The sequence below is a fragment of the Mobula birostris genome, chromosome 6 (assembly GCF_030028105.1).
Source record: "Mobula birostris isolate sMobBir1 chromosome 6, sMobBir1.hap1, whole genome shotgun sequence".
Taxonomy (NCBI): Eukaryota; Metazoa; Chordata; class Chondrichthyes; order Myliobatiformes; family Myliobatidae; genus Mobula; species Mobula birostris.
Window position 1 is genome coordinate 145,187,214 of NC_092375.1, and position 19,103 is coordinate 145,206,316.

Here is a 19,103-nt window from a genome sequence, read left to right on the forward strand (position 1 = left end):
TTTTCCAGTGGTCCAATATCAACTCTCACCTTCCTTTTATTCTTTCTATATCTGAAAAAAAACTTTTAGTATCCTGCTTTATATTATCGGCTAGTTTGCCTTCATAGTTCATCTTTTCCCTTCTTATGAGTTTTTTATTTGCCTTTTGTTGGATTTTAAAAGCTTCCCAATCATCCAACTTCCCACTCACTTTTGCTACCTTATATGCCGTTTCCTTGTTTTTTATGTAGTCCTTAACTTCCCTTGTCAGCCACAGTTGCCTACACCTGCCCCTTGAGAACTTCTTCGGTGGGACATATCTATCCTGCGCCTTGCGAACTATTCCCAGAAACTTCAGCCACCTCTGTTCTGTTGTCGTCCCTGCCAGTATCCCCCTCCAATCCACCTGGGCAAGCTCTTCTCTCATCCCTCTGTAATTCCTTTATTCCATTGCAAAACTGATACATGTGACTTATGCTTCTCCCTCTGAAAATGCAGTATGAATTCAATCATATTATGATCACTGCCTCCTAAGGGTTTCTTTATGTTAAGCTGACTAATAAAATCTGGGTTCTTACACAACACCCAATCTAAGATAACTTTTCCTCTTGTTGGGTTGAGTACAAACTGCTCTAAAAAGCCATCTGGTATGCTTTCAACAAATTCCCTCTCTTGCAATCTGAAACCAACCTGATTTTCCCAATCTCCTTGCACATTGAAGTCCCCCAGTACAATTGTGAAATTACATTATTACATACCTTTATTACACGCCCTTTCCAGCTCCCTTTGCAATCTCAACTCCACATCTTGGCTACTATTTGGAGGCATGCATTTGATTCTCATAATGTTTTTTTTCACCTTTGCAGTTTCTTAACTCCACCCATAAATATTTGACACTCTCTGACCCTATGTCACCTCTTTCTAAAGATGTAATTCCATCTTTAGAGGGAGGGAGTTAGATATGGCCCTTGTGGCTAAAGGGATCAGGGGGTATGGAGGGAAGGCTGGTACAGGGTTCTGAGTTGGATGATCAGCCATAATCATACTGAATGGCGGTGCAGGCTCGAAGGGCCGAATGGCCTACTCCTTCACCTATTTTCTATGTTTCTTTTCTATGTTTTCTATCACTTACCAATAGAGCCACACCACCGCCTACACCTTCCTTCCTGTCCTTTTGATACAAAATATAACCTTTGATGCTGAACTCCCAACAATGACCTTTTTTCAGCCATGATTCTGTGATGTCCACAATTTCATACCGACCAATCTCTAATTGGCCACAGGCTCATCCACCTTATTCCAAATGCTACATGCATTTAAATACAGCACCTTCAGTTCTGCGTTCTGAGTTAATGCTACTGTTCAATATTAAATTATTCTCAGCACTGAACTGCTTGGACAAATGAATGTTATATGCAGTTATTGGGAGTCATCAGTTAAAGTACATTTTTGTCAGATATATTCACATTTCTAATGCTGCGACATACATGATTGGTGGGGGGCCTTTCCATTGAGGGATGCCATTAGTATTAGGGGTAGGAATAGGGGCTGGAGGTAACCTGCCTCAATGACTGAAATCCAGAGGCATTTATATTCACTGTGATGAAGTGCTTTGTGAGGCTGGTGGTGAAACATATCAACTCCTGCCTGAAAAGTGACTTGGGATCCACTCCAGATTGCCTACCATCACAACAGGTCCAGAGTAGATGCCATTTCCTTGGCTCTTCACTCAATCCTGGAACACTTGGACAATGAAGATGCATACACCAGGATGCTCTTCCCTCTGAAGCTTCTCCCTCTGAAAATGCAGTATGAATTCAATCATATTATGATCACTGCCTCCTAAGGGTTTCTTTATGTTAAGCTGACTAATAAAATCTGGGTTCTTACACAACACCCAATCTAAGATAACTGACTACAGCTTGGTATTCAATACTATCATCCCCTCAAAGCTAATCAATAAGCTTCAAGTCCAAGGCCTCAATACCTCCTTGTGCTATTGGATCACTTGCAAACCTGTCAGTTTGGATTGGCAATAACATCTACCTCAGCACAAGTGCACCACAAGGCTGTGTGCCTAGCCCTCTGCTCTATTTGCTTTACACTTATGACTGTGAGGCTAAACACAACTCCAATGCCATATTCAAGTTTGCCGATGATGCCACTGACATTGGGTGAACCAAAGGTGGTTATGAATCAGCATATAGGAGGAAGATTGAAAAACCGGCTGAGTGGTGCCACAGCAACAACCTCTCACTCAATGTCAGTAAGATAAAGGAAATGATCATTTACTTCAGTAGGAGGAAACTGGAGGTCCATGAGCCAGTCCTCTTTGGGGGAACTGAGGTGGATCCTGGATCCAGCACGTAAGTGCTATTATGAGAAAAAAGCACGACAGTGCCTCTACTTTCTTAGAATTTTGCCAAGATTCAATGTCATGTAAAACTTCGACAAACTTCTATAGATGTGTGATGAAGAGTATATTAACTGGTTGCATTGTGGCCTGCTTATGGAAACACTAATGACCTTGTACGGAAAAGCCTACAAAAAGTAGTGGATATGGCCCAGTCCATCATGGGTAAAGACCTCCCCACCATTGAGCACATCTACATGGAGCGCTATTACAGGAAAGCAGCATCCATTATCAAGGACCCCCACCATCCAGACCATGCTCTCTTTTCACTGTTGCCATCAGGAAGAAGATGTAGGAGCCTCGGGACCCACACCACCAGGATTATGAACGGTTATTATTCCTCTTGAACTAGAGGGGATAACTTCACTCACAGTGAACTGCTCCAACAACCTGTGGACTTACCTTCAAGAGCGTCAGCTCATATTTTCCATTTTTATTGCTTAGTTATTTATTATTACCTTTTTCCTTCTCTTTTTGTATTTGCAGTTTGGTTTTATTGTTTGTTTTGTTGTTGATTCTATTGTGTTTCTTGTATTTACGGTGATTGCCTACAAGAAAATGAACCTTAGGGTTGTAGATGGTAAAATAAATATGTACTTTAATAATATATTTACTTTGAACTTTGAACTTCACAGCATTAGAGATGGCATGAACAAACAAACACACATATTATAAGCACCCAGTTTGTACTGAGTAAGTAAAACTAGATTAATAACCTGAATCAGCTCTCTGCTACATATAATATATTCAAAATCCTACACATGCATTTCCTCTGTCAGTTTTTTTCCAGTATAAGTTCCCTATGTCTACCTTCAAGCATTAATCAGCTTGTGAACAAGCTACACTCTTAGCACTGCAGAAACTCAACAAGCAAAAGATACTAGTCAAACTCAGAACAATCAAGCTCCACAGACATCCAAATCATAAAAAAAAGCTTTGCTCTTTAACATTAATATTTAAATACCTTTACAAGCATACTACATCAGAAGGATTATATGATGTTGAAGTGTGATAATGATCTTGACATGCACTACAGCTGAGTTTATCTTGTTTGAATTTGTCTTTTCATGTGAAATGCAGAGCGAGACAGGCTAATACATGCTTACTGATAAACGAATCAAAAAGAAACTCAGCTCTAATTAGCAATAACCCATTGAATACAGAGCTTTCAGAGGTAGTAGCAGTTCATAGATTAAATAAATATAAGTAAAAACATAATAAAATTATTAAGTAAGTACATGCAGACAAAATGTTGAATGTAATTCATAATCCTTTAGAAAATGGTTAATTAGAGCAGATGAAGAGAAAATGAGACTGTTAACTTAAAGTTTGATACAGTCTATTTTGGTGTATAGTTGGACTATCCAGACTTTAAGATTCTTTCTGGTCCTGTGCAGTGATAGGTGCAACCACTTGTACAAACTATGACTTAAGAACTGTTGGACCACAAGTCTGACAGGCTACAGTCTGCACAGGATGTCCTGGAGGCTCTGTGGCAGAAGGAGATAGTGAACCCTGTGGGATGGTTTCCCAAGTAGACTGTCAGTGAGTTATGTTTTGTAGATCAAAGACACAAAAACTAATTGAATAAAAACACGGAGCCAGAATAACTTGTGTACATTCTTAATTTTACTTTTAGCGAGATACATCCATATGATGCAATGACATATGTCATTCACGTACCTTTTACATATAATCTGTAATAAATTATTGAAACAAAGATTGCTCAAACAATATATCTACAATATTACTCAAATATTACTGAAATATTAAATACACGACACACCTCCCTACCTAGCTATAAACTCTAACTCAATATAGAATGCATCTCAACTATATATACAGTATACTACATAATATAAGTCCTATACAGACATCCACAGCATAGTAAATTTTGAATCGTTCCATTCGGGCCTAAAGATTTATTCACTGTGGAGGCTTTCTTATTCTTGTGGGTTATCCTGCTCAGCAGGAGAGACCTGGTTGTGAAGCAACCTCCGGTTTTCGGGCCTCCTCTGTGGTGGTTGTAGGAGTTGACTCTGGGACTGCAGGAAGTGGCTCTGACAGATCTGGACACACATCTTCTCTAACAATGAACTCTTCTCTCCTCAATTGATCTTTGTGCAGTCTCCAGATGGAATCAACTGCAATCTCAGCTATGAAGGAGAGTGGGCCAGTTCTGTCCCTAAACTTGCCAAGTACCCTCTTTTGATCACCTCTGTAGTCTCTCGCCAGGATTGTTTGTCCAGGAGTGAAATATGGAACCTCCTTGTTTAAGGAGCCCTCCATTTGGCTTATCTGTTTGTCCTGCATACTCCTTCTGAGTTTGGGTTTAAGGAGATCCAAGCATAAGTGTAGGGGATGACCCAGGTACAGCATGGCTGGTGAGTTGTTGGCTGTGGAGTCTGCTGCATTGCGACATGCAAGGAGGAAATTGGCAATCTTCTGAATCAATGTCAGGGCAGTGTGTTCTCCTGACATTACTCGCAGTGCATTCTTTAGACTTTCTGATTTGCATTAGGGAGAACAGGTCAAGAGGAGTGTTCTCATTTGTAAATTTTTCAGGTACTTCCTTTTCCAAAGGTGAACGGGACAATCCATCAGCAATTTTATGGTGAGTTTTTCTCATGAATTTGATCTTGCAATTGTGTCTTGACAAATCCTAAAAAGGACTGTAATGTCCTTCGGCCTTGGGGCACCCAGTACTACTTGAATTTTCTCAGCACACTTGTGTAATTCTTGTGCATCATTGGGGTGACCACAGTAAGTAATACTTGGTTTAAAAGATTCATGCTTGTTGCATCATGTTCTGAACCCATAATCTTTTAATCCTTTTAACATTGTCCTGACATTTTGGAGATGTTCCTTGTCATCCTCATCAGTAACAATGATGTCAACCAGGTAAAACTGAGTGACTGGCCAACCTTGCAACACCTGGTCCACAGCTTTCTGCCAGAGTGCAGATGCTACAACAAAAACAACCCTATTATGCTGAGAAACCCCTTTGTGAGTGTTTATGTTGAAAAACACTTTGGACTCTTCTTCCATCTCCATATCTATGTGGGCCTCAGCTAAGTCCACTTTGCTGAAGTGTTTTCCTCCAGAAAGGTTTGCAAAGATATCCTCTATCCTGGGCACAAGGTATTGATCTACTTTTAGTACTAGGTTGATAGTGACCTTAAAATCACTACAGATCCTGACAGAACCATTGTTCTTGGCTACTGGGACCGCTGGCGATGCCCATGTGCTCCACTCAACCTTGGAAATAATTTCTTCAGTCTCCATGCGGTCTAGCTTGCTGGCTACATTATGAGGGATGATATAAGGAACCAGATGGTATTTGTAAAATTTGGGTGTGGCATTTTCATTTAACACTATTTTACCTTTGATATGTTTGAGTTTTCCAATGCCATCCTTGAACATTGCTGTGGCAGCATCCAGCACTTTTCTTAATTCACTTTCCGTTGTCTCTTTGGCGGGGGTGTGGAATGCGAATGGCGGATGGATCTCCAGTCATATTGTGTTTGTCTGAGCCATTCAAGTCCCCACAATGCTGGTCCTCCTGCTTTTCCTACATATAAGCCCATTGTGGCTTGTTAGTTGTCGAATTTCATTGTTACAAAAGTCATTCCCACAGGAGTTATCTTTTCTCTAGTATAAGTTCTCGGTTGGATATCTGGAGGCTTCAGTTCAATATCTTTGAAATGCCATTCAAACTTAATTTGTGGAATTACTGAAACAGCTGAACCAGTGTCAAATTCCGTTTCAGTTCATTTGCCGTTCACCTCCGGAATAAGCCTATTGTTTGTCTATTCAACACACACAAAATGCTGGAGGAATTCAGCAGACCAGGCAGCATCTATGGAAAAGAATACAGTTAACATTTTAGGCTGAGACCCTTCAGCGGGACTGATGAAAAAAGATGAGGAGTCAAAATAAGGAAGTTGGGGGAGGGGAGGAAGAACCACAAGGTGATAGGTGAAACCGGGAGGTGGGAGGAGGGGTGAAATAAAGAGCTGGGAAGTTGATTGGTGAGAGAGATACAGGGTTGGAGAAAGAGGAATCTGATAGGAGAGGACAGAAGGCCATGGAAGACCAGAGGGAGGGAGGTGATAGGCAAGTAAGGAGATAAGGTGAGAGGGAAATGGGAATGGGGAATGGTGAAGGAGAGGAGTTGGGGGCATGACTGGAAGATTGAGAAATCAATGTTCATGCAATCAAGTTGGGGGCTACCCAGACAGAATACAAGGTGTTGCAAATCCAACCTGAGTGTGGTCTCATCACGACAGTAGAGGGGACCATAGACTGATACCGGAATGGGAATGGGAAGTAGAATTAAAATGGACGGCTACTGGGAGATCTCGATTTTTCTGGCAGACGGAGCGTAGGTGCTTGGCCTAGCGGTCTCCCAGTCTGCGTTTGGGTCTCAGTGATATACAGGTGAGCCCTTCCAGATGAGGCGACACTTCACCTGTGAGTCTGTTGGGATAATCTACTATATCCGGTGCTCCCAGTGTGGCCACCTGTATATTGGTGAGACCCGATGCAGACTGAGAGACCACTTTGCCGAATACCAAAGCTCTGTCCGCCAGAAAAATCAAGATCTCCCAGTGGCCACCCATTTTAATTCTACTCCCCATTTCCATTCTGATATGTCTATCCATCCTCCACTGTCACAATGTGACCACACTCCCGTTGGAGGAGCAACACTTTATATTCTGTCTGGGTAGCCTCCAACTTGATGACATGAACTTCGATTTCTTGAACTTCTGGTAATTTCGCGCCCCGCCCCCTCATAATTCCCCACTCCCTTTTCTCTCTCTCGCCTTATCTCCTTACCAGCCCATCACCTCCCTCTGGTGCTCCTCCCCCTTTTCTTTCTTCTATGGCTTTCTGTCCTCTCCTATCAGATTTCCCCTTCTCCTGCCCTGTATCTCTTTCACCAATCAACTTCCCAGCTCCTTACTTCACCCTTTCCCCCACGGCCCCCGTTTCACCTAATACCTTGTGGTTCTTCCTCCCCTCCCCCCACTTTCTTACTCTGACTCCTCATCATTTTTTCTCATCCTGATGGAGGGTCTCAGCCCGAAATGTCGACTGTACTCTTTTCCATAGATGCTGATGTTCTTTGTTAATCTTATCACCAAAGCTCTCAAACAAGCACCAAGACCTCACTTGGCTAGTAATGAGAAGGGCTGTACATGCAAGATCCTTCATGCATAGTCAGTCTCTATCCCAAAATGCAGACCTCAAGGTAACTGCAGTGTGGATGAGGTGGTCATCCACCTCTTTGTGAAATGTGTGTTTGCCAAGTCTGGACAGAGATACAATGATTGTCCATGCTGTTGAAGTTACCACTCAGAATTCTGACTGGAATGAAGCCAGGAACAGGAGAAGCTGCTGGAAGATGGACATCCATTCATTCTTCAGAGCTGGAGTGTACTCGTTTCAGAGCAGACCAATCTTGAATTTTACATCTGGTTAGAGTGAATTGGATAGTGCATGGCTCCTCATTTCCCGAGGCTGAGGTGCTTCGTGTCCTGCATTGTCCCCACATTCCTGCAAATGGAGTGTGTCAGGTCCAATTTTGCTTGCAGTTTTCTTAAGTGCTCAGATGGTACATCCATCCTGGTTTCATAAGATACTGGTGGTCAGATGATACAGCCTTCCTTGTTTCCTGAAGACCTGGTGGTCAGATGGTATACTCCTCCTTGTTTCCTGAGGGTCTGGTGCATTGGGTGCTGAATTACCCTTGGATTCCAGAAGACGGACAAGTTGGATACTGCACTACCTCCTCTTCTATGGACCATCAACTGGGGAAAAGGCAGGGCTGACAGCAATTGTTCTTCTTTCCCTTTACTGGACACATGTTTGACTGAAGCCTTGAAAATGGAGGGGAAATGTTCTATTCAGTGGAGGACCCTCTCCTACTGCCTGCGTTGAAGAAAAATTTCTGGCATACAATGTCTGTCTCTCCACACAGTTTGCAGCACCTGCTCTCCTTGCACCATTTTATCTGGTGATTTTCCTGTTTGCAGTTTCTGGAACTGATGTTCTGAGAACTGCCTTGTCCCCTAGCTTGCTGCAAGTGCAGCATATCCTGGGGTGTCACGCACAGACCACATAGCCTTGGCTTTGACTGAGTGGAAAGCTGGAGGACAGTCAATGATGGCTTCCATTGCACCTATCCAAAGTGTAACTTTGAAATGGCACTAGCTTGACCAGGCCCCAGTGAGATTTTTACTGTTGATGTAGTTTCCTGCCTCCTTGACATACATGGAAACAAATGTCAGTCTGTTCACAATCAGAACCAGGGGATTGTCACAGTCCAATTCTTTTGTGTTGGTCAGCACACTGAATCTGTGCCGTCAGAAGTGTCAGTGGTCTTAGTCCCCTTTCAGAGGGGCCTGCAGTCTCTTTAAACATCAAAGATTGTGGTTTACGATTGAATCCAATAAGAAGGGTTGCTTATACAGGGCTGGAGACAATCCCCAAGGATAGAACAACCAATTTTCTCTAAACTTCAATTTAAAAATCTAATTTTTCTCATATATTGCTTCATTGATCCATAGAGTCCTGTTCAAAATAGGCTCTTCAGCCTAACACCACACCAATCATGTTGCCTGCCTGAGCTAATCCCATTTTCCTGCATTTGACCCATATTCTTCTGAACTTTTCTTGTCCATATGCTGTTTAAATCCCTTTTAAATATTGGAGTTGAACAATTTCCTCTGGCAGCTCATTCTACATACGCATGACCCTGTCTGAAAAGGTTGGCCCTCGGGTCCCCTTTAAATCTCTCCCTCCTCTCCTTAAACCTATGCCTTACTCTACCTGACCTGAGGAAAAAGGTTATGACTCTCCACCTTATCTATGCCTCAAATGAATTTAAATTTATATATGCCTACTATACTCCAGGGCAAAAAGCCCCAGCTTGCCCATTCTCTCTGCATAATTCAAGCCCTCCAGTCCATGTAACATCCTTGTGAATGTTTCAGCTTAATGACATCCATCCTGTAACAGGGCAAAGGGAACTGCACTGCACATAATACTCTAAGTGTAGTCCTGTGTAGCTGTAACTCTTCCATGCATTGCCCTGACTGATGAAGGCAAAGCTGACAAATGCCTTGTTCCCCACCTTGTCTACCCTTGTCACCTCTTTCTGGGGACTAGGTACCTGTACCCCGATCTCTCCATTCCACAATGATCACCAGGCACCTCCCATTCACTGTGTACTGTATATCCTTCCCTCCTTTAACACATCATATTTGCCTTCATTAAATTCCCTTTGCCATTCCTTGGCCCATTTTTCCAATTGATCTAAACTCTGTTGTAACTCTGGATAATCTTCTTAACTATCCATTATACCACCAATTTTGGTGTCATCGGCAAAATTACCAACGACGCCAAGTACATTCTCATACATATTGTTATTATAGATGATGAACAGCAGTGGACCAACCAGAGAAATGTCCTTTCACTGCACCCTCTATCTATTTCCACCAAGTCAATTTTGTATCCAGTTGGCCAGCCTGTCAAGCCCACTAAGGAAATTACATACTGTTTGTTATGTAATGAACTACATTTAATTAGGGATCTTAAATTAGGAGGTAGTGATCATAATATGATAGAATTCACCATGCAGTTTAAGAGGGAGAAGCTGAAGTTGGATGTTTCAGTATTACAGTGGAATAAAGGTAACTACGGAGGCAAAGTTGATTCGGAGAGGACAATAACAGGGATCACGATAGAGCAGTAATGGCTAGGGTGTTTGGGAACAATCTGGAAGATGCAGAATTGGTTTATCCCAAGGAAGAATCACTCAAAGGGAAAATGAGGCAATCACGGTTGTCAAAGTAAGGCAAAGAGCGCATAAAAAGAAAAGTGAGGACATGCAATATAGTAAGTGAGGCTGCTAAGCAGGATAGGAGCCCGTGCTATAATAGGAAAGATACTAGCATGGGCAGAAAATTGGCTGACAGGCAAGAGGCAAAGAGTGGGAATAAATGGGGCCTTTACTAGTTGGCTGCCAGTAACTTGTGGCGATCTACAGAAGTTGGTGTTGAGTCCACTACTGTTTTGTGTTACAATATATGTTGACTGAATTGATGGCTTTGTGGACAAGTTGGTGGATGATATAATTATAGGTGGAGGGGCAGGTAATGTTGAGGAAGAAGGGAGTCTGCAGAAGGACTTGGGAGTCCTCGGGCAGGATTCCCTAAATGTAGCATGCGGGTTGTGTTGGTGGTTTTGAAGGCAATGGCAATGTTAGCATTCATTTTATGAGTACTAGAATATAAAAGCAGTAATGTAATGCTGAGGTTTTATAAGGCATTAGTCAGACCACATTTGGGGTATTGTGGGCAGATTTTAGCTTCATATCTACGAAAGCATGTTCAGGCATTGGAATGAATCCAGAGGTTTACGAGAAAGATTCCCAGAATGTAAAGGTTAATGTATGACTTGTGTTTTATGGCTCTGGACCTGTACTTGCTGGAGTTTAGTAAAATGGGGGGTGGGGGGGTGGGATCTGATTGGAAACTATCAAATATTGAAAGGCCTATATGGAGTGGATGTGGAGAGGATGCTTCCTATAGTTGGGGAGTCGAGGACTGGGGGCACAGTCACAGAATAGAAAGACTTCCCTTTAGAACAGAGGTGAAGAGGAATTTCTTTAGCCAGAGAGTGGAGAATCTATGGAATCCTCTGTCCCAAAGGGCTGTGGTGGCCAAGGCATTTGGGTATATTTAAAGTGGAGGTTGATATGCTCTTGATTGGTAAGGGAATCAGAGGTTACAGGGAGAAGACAGAAGAATGGGGTTGAGAAGGAAATTAAATCAGCTATGATCAAATGTCAGAGCAGACTTGATGGGCCAAATGGCCTAATTCTGCTACCATTTCTTATATCCTACTTGAATTTTCTTATTTTCAGTGTGTTTTCTTTGACTTACACATAACTACTAAATCAATTATTTTAGTTTCAGTTGCTTGCAATATCTGTTATTTCATCATATGGTTCCTCTCTGCCCCTCAGCACACTGTTATGCTCCACAGGAAATTTTCATTGCTGAAATAGCATTACTTTAATGAGGTGTCACATTGTTAGTGCTTTCTTGAAAGTGTACACCAATTATAACTGTTCTTCCCATGATAGATATTTATTTAAGAGCTCTGCTTGGAGTACTATCCATGTCCTATAATTGTTTTCATACTCTAAATATGATAGACTGGAATAATGGAAAGCTCTATACAATAGAAAGTACGTCTACTGTTGGTAATGTGAAGATCATCCAGTAGCGAGGAAGAGCTACTCTGTGAATTGTGCATTCTCCCAATTACTGAGTCATTAAAGCTGTTTTGCCACTAATTTACAAGAATGACATTTTTGCTTAAACCTTCACCTGATTATTGATATCTTTCCATTTTCAATTAATTTATAATTAAATTTACACAATTTTGGTCTAGGACTTAACAGCTCAAGTACATCTTTAATCATATTTGTTAATGACTGCCAATTAAGCTGTCTTCCGATTGCCATAATAATGTCCATCATTTGCCTTCTTCACTGCCAGCACAGGGACCAAGGCTTCAAATAGAGGAAAAGCACCTTGGCTGTCTACAGTCCAAGGATATTAACACCAAGTTTTCCAATTTAAATAACCCTTACCTCCTATGTTCCCCTCTCTTTCCCTCTGATCCACTTTCGGTCCTCCTATTTTGCTTCCGTTCCAATGCTTCTCTCCAGCACCCGTCAGCTAGTTTCATACCCTTCCCCTTCCTGGTTTCATCCACCTACCAGTGACACATTTCATCCACCTGATCACCGTCTTGACACAGCATAATGCCTTACAGCACCAGTGATTGGGGTGTAATTCCCACTACAGTTTGTGAAGATCATGTATATTCTCCCTGTGACCAGGCGCTGCTGTTTCCTCCCACTGTCGTGGTATTTTCACTTTCTATAAAGCTGTAAACTCAAAAGAAGATTTTAAGCCCCATCCAATATAGGTATCTACACGTACCCTTACTATCGGGAGGTTGTACTGTATCAACCTACACAGCGAGGTCTAGCCGCCAATACCCACTATTTGAGTGGTGAGTCCCACCTCCCTACCATGGAGGAGATACTTCCATCTAATAAAATAATTTAGACATAATTTTACTTTTTAATGATACACATTTAAATTTAGAAAAATGCAGTAATTCTTGACATACACTTGAAACTTTCAGTGGATTTCTATCTTATCCAAGAATTGGTGGATGTGTGTATTTGGATTTTCAGAAGGCTTTTGACAAGGTGCCACACATGAGAAATAAAAACATAAGAGTGTTTTCTAAATGGGAAGAAAATTCAAAAATCCAAGGTACAAAAGGATTTGGGTGCAAATGTTAACTTGCAGTTTGAGTTCAGTGGTGAGGAAAGCAAATGCAATATTTTTTTATTTATTTTGAGAGGATTAGAATATAAAAACAAGGATGTAATACTGAGGCTTTATTAGGCATTGATGAGGCCTCACTTGGAGTATTGCGAGCAGTTTTGGGCCCCTTATCTAAGAAGGGATGTGCTGATATTGGAGAGTCTTCAAAAGAGGTTCATGAAAGTTATACCAGGAATGAAAGGCTTATCGTATGAGGAGTGTTTGATGACTCTGGGCCTGTACTTGCTGGAATTCAGAACAATAAGTGGCGGGGGGGGGGAGGGGAGAGGGAATCAGATTGAAACCTATCAAATATTAAAAGAGCTAGATAGAGTGGATGTGGAAATGATGTTTCCTATAGTGGGAGAGTCTAGGACCAGAGGGTACAACCTCAGAACAGAGAGACATCCATTTAGAATGGAGATTAGGAGGAATTTCTGTAGTCAGAAGTTGATGAGGTTGATAGATTCCTGATGTCAGGGCATGAAAGGTTACAGGGAGAAGGCAGGAGATTGGAGTTGAAGTGAATAGATATATGCAAAATTTCAATTCGTGTTTCTTGATTCATATTCCATTGACGCAGCTTCATGTAACAGAATATCATGATATGGAACATTTACTAGGTGCCATATTGTGGGCGTCACACATAATATGAACTCCTTGTCTACTGTCTCTCTTTTTAGACTTGTTACTTGCCTGGGAATCCAGCAGCCCAGGAAACTGTATTTTTCCATTGCTCACTGCAGTCACTCAGCTTTCTATCTCTTGATATACATCAACACGTTGTCCCATTTGAAGGGCTCATACCCAATTTCCAGTTTTCCAATTCATGCACAGTGCCTGAAGTTAATTTTATGTTTCATCAACCAGTGCTTCTGACAGTACACTTCAGTGACTTCCTCAAACACATTTTAACATACTGGAGGTTAATCAGTAAACTATGTACTTTATTAATAAAAGAACTTGTGAAGAGGTGGATAGCAATTTTACTGTGTTCCTACACCGCAGAAGCAGCCACATGTCTGACAGCTTCTGCATTAAACAATGCAGCAACAGAAAACAGTTAGTAACATGTAAACTTGGCTCAATCTTTAAAGTGGTACAGCAGCCAATACTATAAACGTGACAGACATTACAGTGATAATTTGCATGCTAGAGGGAGTTATTGGATAGACAATGCAAACCCCCTTATTAAAATATAACCTTGCAAATTTCACATTGGAAATGTGCATTCTCACCTTCCACTCCATTTTCATGCCTTATGTGGCTGTTAAAAAACATGGAGGTTTAGTGACTCATTGTTCCCTCCCTGGCCTCAAAAGATTTCAAGAAAGGAGATCTGTAGTCACATGCACAAAGCTTAGTAAAGTTTGACAAGAGTTTGCAAATATCTTCGCTGTCTAAAGGATCCAGTGCTTTCCCAGCATACGTGACGAATAAACTCTTCTTGGGCTTCCAGCTGGGTACCGGTATTGATTTTAACCAGTTTTCCTATATTTCCACGGTTTCTGGAAGGAGCACCAGGATCCTGAAGAAATACTGGATTAATACGATCCTCAAATCTGTAAGGAAGGTCAAATCACAATTTATGCAGGTCAAAGAAGACCTGGGAGTCAGGCTGGCTAGCGTTTACAGGATTCCCTGTGAATACTGAGCAGCAACACACAGTGGAAACCCACATTAAGGAGCACAGGAGGTGTATCCCTTTGGGTTACCTGGAGAAGTCAGCGGTAGCAGAACATTGCCTTTGCAATGGCCATAGGATTGACTTCAAAAGCACAAAACTACTGTGCTGTGCCAATGAGTTTTGGGGCCGCCTGGTGCAAGAAGCCATTGAAATAAAACTAGAGAAAAAGAATTTTAATAAAGACGAAGGTCTTGCTCTAAATACGAACTGGAATTCGTTGTAAGCAAGGTGGGACAGCGGAAACCTGATTGGATGAGGACTAACCAGTCAGGATGGATGGGTGTTGGGGTGTTTATATACCATCAGACTAGATGTGCCCAGGCATCATCCCTGATGAAGATGGCAGAGTCTAGCATCGAAACATCAATTAAAATCGATACCTGTACCCAGCTGGAGGCCCAAAAGGGGTTTATTCATCTTCAATGTCTTTCTTTTAGATGCTGGTGTGTAAATTGAAGAAGCTAGCATTCTTGAAATCACAGTGTATTCCTTCAGAAAATGAAATACCAATGTTTAAATGACAATATATGACACTTGCCTTCTTGATTACATAACAGTGTTCAAAGCCATTCTAGCTTCTGCCCCCTTCTTTTCCAGTCCTGATGAAGGGACTTGTCCTGAAACATAGAGTGTTAATTCCCTACCAGAGATGCTGAAAGGCTTGCTGATTTCATCTGGCATCTTGTGCGTGTTGCATGTGTACTACTGTACTCTTTCACTCCCTTTTAAATAATTGTTTTTTCGCTTCTGTTGACAAGCTGTCATTTGCTTACAATCATTGTTTTAAAGTTAACCCATTTTCTGAAGCAATCATGGAATAAGTTCTGACATTTAGGAACATTCTCTTTCTATTCAATTTTGAGGAGAAAGGCTATTAATTTAGGAATGTTTTACATTTTCCTGCTATCTCCAAGTGCTTCACAGCCAAAGAAGTGTCGCTGCCACTATTTTATTAGCAGTGGATAGAGGAAAATAGATGGACGTTATTTACTTGGATTTCCAGAAGGTGTTCGATAAGGTGACACATAAAAGACTTATCCATAGGATAAGGATGCAGAGAGATGGGAAACGTGAGTGTTTCTCTGGTTGGTAATCAGTGGTGAGCGGTATGTCGCAGGGGTTGGTGCTAGGCCCGCAACTGTTTGCGATATACATGAATGTTCTGGAAGAGAGGACCAAGTGTAGTGTATCTAAGTTTGCTGATGACATCAAATTGAGTGGAAAAGCAAATTGTGCAGAGGATATGGAGAATCTGCAGAGAAATATGGATAGGTTAAGTGAGTGGGCAAGTGTCTGGCAGATGGAGTACAATGTTGGTAAATGCAAAATCATCCACTTTGGAAGGAAGAATGGAAGGTCAGATTATTACTTAAATAGTAAAAGATTGCAGAATGCTGCCATGCAGAAGGACTTGGGAGAGCTTATGCATGAACTGCAAAAGGTTGCTTTGCAGGTGCTGCAGGCTATCAAGAAGGCAAATGAAATGTGGCCTTCATTGTTAGAGGGAGTGAATCTAAGAGCAGGGAGGTTATGCTGTAACTGTACAGAGTACTGGTGAGGCCGCATCTGGAGTACTGTGTGCGGTTCTGGTCTGTTTACTTGAGGAAGGATATACTGGCTTTGGGGGTGTAGAGGAGGTTCACCAGGTTGATTCCAGAGATGAAGGGATAGATTAGACTATGAGAATAGATTGAGTTGCCTGGGATTGTACTCGCTGGAATTCAGAAGAATGAAAGGAGATTTTATAGAAACATATCTGTTCCATCTTATGAGAAATGTATTGTTTGAATTAGGGTTAGATAACACCTAGAACCCAAAATCAATATAAACTGTGGATCAGAAATCTTTCTAGTATCCAAGGATATGCATGAGCAAGTGAGTGAGAAGTCTGAGAGATGTGGTTGACTGGATTGCAATGAAATCAGTGGGGAAAGGGTATGATGAAAATTACCAAAAAGTGTTGGTGTCTTGGGTGAGCACTCAAAGGGGATATTTCTTAATCTTTGAATGACATAGATGAAGGTCGGTTGTTTGAAAGTGGGGAAGGCATCGAAAAAGATTAGAGAAGGACCAAGTATGTAATTGGGGATAGTACCCCTAGTAGTGATTTTTCTAATAACTTTAGAATTAATGGTCAACATAAAATGCTTCATTGGAGAGTTGGAGAAGAGGAAAGGATCTCAGAATGTGAGTCATGTTTGAATGTTTCATGTTGAATCATGTTTCAGTGATTACTGTGCACTCAATACATTCTGCTGTGCTGAGACTTCATCTGGACAAGCCATTATTTGTAAAATTCAAATATTCCAGATGAGGATGGGAAAGAAATTAGGAAGAATAGTGCTCAAAATTAAATTGGTCAATGGGTTGATTTGAAAGTAATATTACAAATTATCTCAATAATCATGATTATAATTATGTTCATCCTTCTTTTAAAAAAAAAGAAAATTAGCAAGATCTACTCTGATTCTCGTGTTGGTCTTTGGAGTCCATTACTCTGTGTTTGTTGGTGTGCCACACACCTTCAGTGGAATCACATGGGAAATCAGGATGCACTTTGAGCTTTTCTTCAACTCGTTTCAGGTACGGTCATCTCTTTAACAAGTTAAAATAAGGTGGAAGTTTCTAAATCTCAGTTCTGTGCTGATATTGATCAATGAATCACTTAAGCTCATAAGAGAAACTTCCTAAAGAAATGAATTCCATGTTAGAATCCCTACCTACCATCAAGCTCCCTATTATATTCATCTGCACTAATCCCATTTTATTGTCCCTAAATTCCCAACATCTCTTCCCAGATTCTGCTACTGACTCACATACTAGCAGCAATTAACCCATTGACCCACACATTGTTGGAATGTGGGAGGAAACTGGAGGTGCCGAGAGAATCCCACACAGAGGGAGAATTTGCAAACTCAACATTGACAGCGCCAGAGGTCAAGAATGAACCTGGGTTGCTGGGCTTGGCTGCACAGTAGCTTTGTGTTTTATAAGTACCCAAATTGGAATAAATACTGATTTGTAATTGTGTAATAACTTATTTATAATTTATAAATAAATCTTGGCAAGAATTAAATTTATGATATTAACTGAAACAAGCAAACAGATTTAGATTCAAGGTTGCGATCGAAAATACTCTTAGACCTTAGGGGTAAGCAAGGGTTAAGAGAATAAAATAAGAAGGTGCTGTTGAGAACAAGATCAGCTTAGCATGGGTGCTATTGCTCTTTTCCTGCTTCAGTTTCTTATCTACTTACATTTAACTGGAGTTGAAACCCACATACACACTTCCAATTCTTAACTTTACAGTAAGTAGATTCAAGTCATTAACCATGAACCATGTGGATTGATTCTTTTTTGTCAATGATTTTAATGGTTACATTTTCATCTGTTAGCTAAAATCAATGATAATCAACTCCAGATCTAGGATTACTCTAATCACAAAGTCTTCCTTGGGTAGTACTGGCTAGATTCTAAAGAGCATTTTCCTGAATGCAGGTAATTTTAACTAAGTTTTAATGCTTTACAGGTTCCACAATGCGAACATTTGACCTGCATTGCCACTGACATACATTTGCAGTATCACTTCCAAATGCAGGACTGCTAATTTTGCAGAAAGTTTCTGAAACTTCCAGTAGATGTAAATTTATTCTTCGAGGAACCATTTCAAGAGCTAAGCAAAAAGAGGTTGGGGTGGGGTGGCAGGGAAGAAGGAAGAAGCTGGTCATTAATATTAATTTCAATTTTACAATATTGTAGGATATTATTTAGCATATTTTAGCAGAACAAAGCACTGACTGTATAGAATTCAAATTTCTGCAAACCCTGTTTTTAAGACATTGATATTCTGCTTCTAATTTAGTCCGATGTTCATTCAAACCCTGTTGTTTTTCAGGGATTTTTTGTCTCGCTCATTTACTGTTTCTGTGCTACGGAGGTAAGTTATTCTTTTACTTTGTTTGTGGGGGGGGGTCACTCACAGCAAGATTGGATTGCTCATTTTTTTTCTCGGAAAGAATATTCATTTTCCCTATTCATACTTTTTCAAAGAAACCATCAGAGTCAAGAAGATCTACAATTGTAGATGCTGGAAATCTGGAATGAAAGCAGAGAGTGGTAGAAATACTCAATGGGCCAACAGAACCTGAGGAAAGAGAAACAATGTTAACTTTTCAAGTCTTGTGCAAAGTCTTCGGATTACAGCATTAACTCTTTTGTCCCTTGCACAGGCACTGCGTGATCTGCTGAGAGCTTCCAGCAATTTCTGTCTATGCCAAAGTTGAAAATCGGTCAGTCCACAGTCACTGACAGGCCAAACTATTGGTGCCCCATGAATAAATCAAAGAAACTTTTATCACACACAAAATCCTGGAGGAACTCAGCAGGTTCAGGCAGCTTCTACGGTAAAGAATACAGTCGATGTTTCAACAGGACATCAGCTGTACTCTTTTCTATTGATGCTGCCTGGGCTGCTGAGTTCCTCCGGCCTACTTGGATTTCCAGCATCTGCAGATTTTCTTTTGTTTGAGACTTTTATCACAGTATAGTGGATTTGAGATTGTTGTTAGTAGATTTTTATGCACAATTTACGTAATAACAATTTTAA

At 41.0% G+C, this 19,103-nt stretch overlaps 1 pseudogene; it reads left to right on the forward strand.

The window, feature by feature from the left end:
- LOC140198606 (parathyroid hormone 2 receptor-like) overlaps positions 1 to 18,780 on the forward strand; it is a 115,164-nt pseudogene extending 96,384 nt beyond the window's left edge.
- The last annotated feature ends 323 nt before the right edge of the window (positions 18,781 to 19,103 follow it).